At 45.0% G+C, this 6,000-nt stretch overlaps 1 pseudogene; it reads right to left on the reverse strand.

Moving 5' to 3' along the window:
• LOC136147887 (small ribosomal subunit protein eS6-like) overlaps positions 1-4,638 on the reverse strand; it is a 31,470-nt pseudogene extending 26,832 nt beyond the window's left edge.
• Positions 4,639-6,000: the final 1,362 nt, after the last annotated feature.

Here is a 6,000-nt window from a genome sequence, read left to right on the forward strand (position 1 = left end):
TTCCCAATATGCCAGAGATTCAAAGCAATAAGTCAAGCTATGTTTGGGGGAGGCTTTTCACATTTCCTCAAGTTTTTTTTAAAGGGAAAAAAACCGTAGAAAATTTAGAAATGTGTGTGTGTTAAGTCGCTTCAGTCCTGTCTGACTCTTTGAGACCCTATGGACTGTAGCCCGCCAGGCTCCTCTGTCCAGGGGATTCTCCAGGCAAGAATACTGGAGGAGTTTGCCTTGATTTCCTCCAGAGAATCTCCCCAACCCAAGGATTGAATCTGCACCTTCTATGTTTCCTGCATTGGCAGACAGGTAATACAAACAAACAAACAAAACCTCACATAATCATACCACTCCAGTACAATGGCTGATCATAATTTGGTGTATTTCTTAAGGAATTTTTATTTTCCTGTGGTTACACATAGTTGTAACTCTAGTGTACTTACAATGTTGTATCCTTTTTATGTAAATGTTTATTGGGTATATCTTTCTATGCCATGAGGTAAAATTCCAAATTTTATTAGAATAATCCATTGGATGAAACTCCCTTAATTTCTAAACAATGTAAGTAGATCACTTTTAGAATAAGGAAATAAACAAAAAATTAAATACATAAAAAGCATTACTCTTTCTCTTAACGTTAAACTTGGCATGGCCTCGTGTGTGAGGAGAAGGCAATGGCACCCCACTCCAGTACTCTTGCCTGGAAAATCCCATGGACGGAGTAGCCTGGTGGGCTACTGTCCGTGGGGTCTCGAAGAGTTGGACATGGCTGAGCGACTTCACTTTCACTTTTCACTTTCATGCTTTGGAGAAGGCAATGGCAACCCACTCCAGTGTTCTTGGCTGGAGAATCCCAGGGACAGAGGAGCCTGGTGGGCTGCCGTCTATGGGGTTGCAGTCTTTGGGGTCGCACGGAGACACGACTGAAGCGACTTAGAAGCAGCAGCAGCATGTGTAAGGGTTGAGAATTCTGGCTTTGCCACTTGCTAGCTGTGTGACCTTGGACAAGTTATTTAACCTCCCTGGGCTTTAGTTTCCTCACCCATTAAATGTTGATAATGACAGTGCTACTTCATAGGAATGGGATAATGTGCATTGAAATATCTACCTCAGTACCTGTCACATAATGAATGCTCAATAAATGTCAGCAATCCTTACTATTATGATCATTATCATTTAAAGTTCCAAACATGATCTTGGGTAGACTTTGCATCAGATTGGGAATCAGAAAGTTTGTGCTCCAGACTTGAATGAGCTGTGTGCTGCGGCTGGTTTCTGTTCACTGTGAAAGTGAAAGCGAAAGTGTTAGTCACTCAGTTGTGTCTGACTCTTTGTGACCCCATGGGCTGTAGCCGCCAGGCTCCTCTGTCCATGGGATTCTCCAGGCAAGAATACTGGAGTGGGTTGCCATTCCCTTCTCCAGGGGATCTTTCCGACCCAGGGATCGAAGCCAGGTCTCCTGCATGACAGGCAGACTCTTCACCGACTAAGCCACCTGTGTCCCTACGGTTCTTAACTGTAAAACAGTGTTGTATACTTGTCACGCCTCTTTCAAAAAGAACTCAGAATAAGATACAAACCTCTACAAATGCATATAAGGTCACATGTGCTCCCTGTGATCCGAGAGGCATAGTCCCGTGGCCATGGCTGGGGTGGGAGGTGAGGGAGATCGCAGCATGCCTCTGATGACCAGACCTCATTCCAGAGCCAGGTTCGCTGCTTAGAATGATGCCAGAGGCACACAATTCTAGGCAGAGGTCAGCAAAGGCTTCCCACCTTGTGCTCTGGTGTCTTCTTCCCTACTGTTTACAGAAGGTGAAGAGCCACCCCTATCTGCTGTGTTAAGGAAACCTCTACCTCAGGCTTTTCTCTCTTTTTTTCCGTGTCTATTTATCTTAGGTATTCTATCAATGTCATGTGCACGGCTCAGGTTGGAAGCTGTCAGCATTTCCCATTTAGGCTGCTATTTCCAGGGGATGGTAATTTGATCGCAACATTTGTTCTGGGCAGCAACAGGCCAAAAAGAGGTCTCGGTGCAAAAGCATCTTCCACCCACTTAAAAACAACAGCCACCGCAAACGCACTCCTTATGTGACCAATTTAAAGTGATGGAGGTCGACAGAAAAAACACTGATATTTTAAATTCCAGAAGATGGAGGGAGTTGTTCTGACAGCACTATGAAGTTCATGGCTGCAGGTCAGCCAGAGTTCATTCTGAAGTATCCCAGCGTGGTTGCAGGAGCTGCCAGCCCTCCAGCCAGGTCCTGCTTCTGGGGAAAATGGTTAACTGTTGCCTCCTTGCCTCTCCTCTCCATCGGGAATGGACTAGCGAGGAAGGGAGATCACGGTCAGCTCCCCCTCTTTGGGAGTCTGCAGGCTGGGCAGAGGGCAACGAGGAAAAGTGGAAGATGAATTGCTGTTAAGAGGCTGACCTCTCACATTTGCATACCCAGCCTGTATCACCTCCCGCATCATCATGAGAGCCCTGAGCAGTACCCGGGGGAATGACTGACCTCCTGCTTCAGAGGCTTATTTGTTCAAGTGTTATTTACTGAGCACCTAATGCGCCTCTTGCACTTGTGTCTTGCTAAGATGTGTGAGGTTGAACTGACATGCTCCTCTTCCCAGGGAGCCTTGGTTGGTATGGAGCCGTGTCCCAGGTGAACGTACAATTAACACACCGTCAGGACCACCGGGGAACCAGAGGCTGCTTGGAGAGGCAGGATTTGGAGCCTCTCTAACTTTCTAGAGAAAGTGACATTTCACTGGAGAAAAGAAGGCAGTGTTGGAGGTATGGGGAATAGTTTAAGAGACAGGTTTGAGATCAACACCATCTTTTTTTTTTTTTTCCTCCATGATATATTTTATTTTATTTTATTTTTTTTCAGTGGGTTTTGTCATACATTGATATGAATTAGCCATACAGTTACACGAATTCCCCATCCCGGTCTCCCATCCCACCTCCCTCTCCACCCGATTCCTCTGGATCTTCCCAGCCCAACAGGCCCGAGCACTTGACTCATGCCTCCCACCTGGGCTGGTGGTCTGTTTCACCACAGATAATATACATGCTGTTCTTTCGAAACATCCCACCCTCCCCTTCTCCCACAGAGTTCAAAAGTCTGTTCTGTACTTCTGTGTCTCTTCTTCTGCCCTGCATATAGGGCCATCGTTACCATCTTTCTAAATTCCGTATATATGTGTTAGTATACTGTAATGTTCTTTATCTTTCTGGCTCACCTCACTCTGTATAATTAGTATGTATATGTACCAGGCCTCCTGTTGTGTTTCCTCTGTCTGAGTTGGATGTGAGACTTAGGTATCTATTCAAACTGCTTAAATGAAAAGGAGATTTGTTGAAAGGAGGAAGTTGGTAGAACCCAAGGACACCCAGACCTTGCAGGGAGTGGCTTCTTCCCTCTGTCCCTAGGACTGCCTGCTAGGGTTGAGATCCCGGCTCCCTATCTGACCTTTTCTGACGTTGTCCCAGGAAGGAGGCTGGGGCACCTGCCTACAGCCTGGCAGGAGTGGGAGCCTAGGCTCTGGGCCTTTGCTGGCGGGGGAGGGGGTGGGACACAGTGTTTCCTGTGGGGTTTGGCTGGAGTAGGGTGTTTATTTTCTGTCCTACTTGGCTTCCTTGTCCTGGTCATTTCGGCAGAGAGGTAGGGACTTTTGGTCCATATCCATTGGTCTCCCATCCATACTTAACCAGGTCTGACCCTGCTTAGCTTCTGGCTGTCAACTTGGTCTGTATCCGCTGGTGCTTCTGGATTTATAACTTCTTCAGGATCCAATCTGGGATGTGCCAGGCAAAACACCACTATGTCATTTCTGCGATCCCAAGTTCCCCAGTCATTCAACCTTCTTTCAGAGACTTCTGTTCATATGATGTCTAGGGTTTTTAGTTGTACTTGGCATGAGGAATGGGAGACACTCAGGATAAATATCTACTGGATCCTTCTGAAAATGAGAGTCAGTCAATGTCCTTGTTTTTTTAAGTTTCAATAATTAATAGTTAATTTTTATTGACTGGAAGGGTCTTTAAATTCTGCCATGCTTTACAGTTTTCAAAAGTTTCACACAGGTGATTTCACATAATCCTATATTGACACTTTTTTCTCCCTTACCCCCTCTGTTGCCCCTCTCCCCCTTCCCACGCCCCACTGGCAACCATCCGTTTTTCTCTATGTCTGGGAGTCTGCCTCTTTCTGTTTGTTTCATTCACTAGTTTGTTGTATTTTTTAGACTTCACATATAATCAATCACTTCTCTACTTTAACAGTCCGAGTCAGATTCTGTTGTTTAAAACTAAGATGTTATCTGACACAGAGTTCTTAATGGTGAATAACAGAAAACCGCTCAAGCTAGTTTTAGTAGACCGTGACTTCCCAGAGGTTTGGAGCCAAGCCTTAGAAACTCTAGGAGAGCCAGAGAGGAGTTGTGAAACCAGCATCTGGGCTCAAACCATACCTGGGAACAACTACCTAGTGATGCCTCTGTCGCCACCCCAGGGCCATCCCTGGGCACAGGTGCTGAGCCGCCTTCCACTGCCCCCGGAACCAGAAGCTTCTGCCGGCTCCTTTGCCAGGGTGAGTTCCATGCGGCACTTGCAACACTGCTCACATCTTCTGAGTCAAAGTCCATTACGTGGATGTCTGGAGGCCAAGTTAATGTCTGTGTCCTGGCCACAAGGGAAGATGGGAAAATCAGTTTTGGCTTCTGTCTTGTGAAGGTGAGGACATTTTCAAAATACAGAAGGGGTTCTGGGTAACCCCAGACACGACAGGTGTCCACAGAGCTTACTTAACAATGTATGTGAGGGCCCAGATGGCCCAGAGTCAGGAGCAGATAGAGGAGATGAAGAGGAGAACATATATCTGAAAGATAGTGAGAAGGTGGAATCACTAACAATTCATAACAGACTGGGTGTGAAGTGTGAGTAAGAGGGAAGAATCTAGTTACTAGTCAAATATTTATGATTTTAAGCCAAAGATGTCCAGTTATTGAGTCCATGGCTGATGGAGGATCCAGTTACCAAATCTTAAGACTTTTGTTGGGAGTAATTATCCTGAACAAAACTACAGAAAACAGAGCTCCCGTGTCTTTCAGCATTACCAGCAATTGTTATTGGACCTTTCAACAAGACTGACTTTAGTTTTATGAGTGCTACAAGCCAAAACCTTCGGAAACAAGCTAAGCAGAACTTCAAGACAAACAAACATATCTGAATGTGTCTTTCCTCATGGTGCCATGATACAAATGTTTTCTTTTATTTATCATCCTTATATACAATCATCTTCCAAAATATATTTGAAAGATATGTCATATCTACACATATTGAGTAAATAAGCAATAATAAAACAAATCCCCATATCAATACAAGGATGAAAGACTATGACTAAGTAATGAGGACAATAGGTCAGAGCAAATTATAAACTATAGACTAAAGAGGCTGATTGAATTGAGTCCAAAACTTAGATATGAAATTCCTGGCATCACATGAGAGAACAAAAATGGGATGAACTGTGTACATGTGTTACTGTGGACTAATTGTATCCACCCATCCCAACATATGGTGAAGCCTTAACCCCCAAAGTGATGTGTCTGGAGTGGGATTTTATAGGATTAATTAAGGTTAAATGAGATCATGAGGGTAGGGCCCTGACCTGAAAGGACTGGTGTCCTTACAAGAGAAGATACCAGAAAGCTCGCCCTTTCTCTGCCATGTGAGGATGCAGTGGGAAGGTTGCATCTGCAAGCCAGGAATATAGGTATCACCAGAACCTGACCATGCTGGCACCCTGACCTCAGACTTCTAGGCTCCAGGATCGTGAGCAATGAAATTCTGTTGTTTAAGCCACCAAGTCTAGGATATTATGGTAGCCTGGGCTGACTAAGACATATGTGTTGTACATGTCCGGTTATCAAGACAGAAAGAAAACTGTTTTCCTAGTTCTGAGCTCCAAGAGTAACCCAGCCTGCAGGTTACTTAGATAAGAGACATCC

The sequence above is a fragment of the Muntiacus reevesi genome, chromosome 16, assembly GCF_963930625.1.
Source record: "Muntiacus reevesi chromosome 16, mMunRee1.1, whole genome shotgun sequence".
Lineage (NCBI taxonomy): Eukaryota > Metazoa > Chordata > Mammalia > Artiodactyla > Cervidae > Muntiacus > Muntiacus reevesi.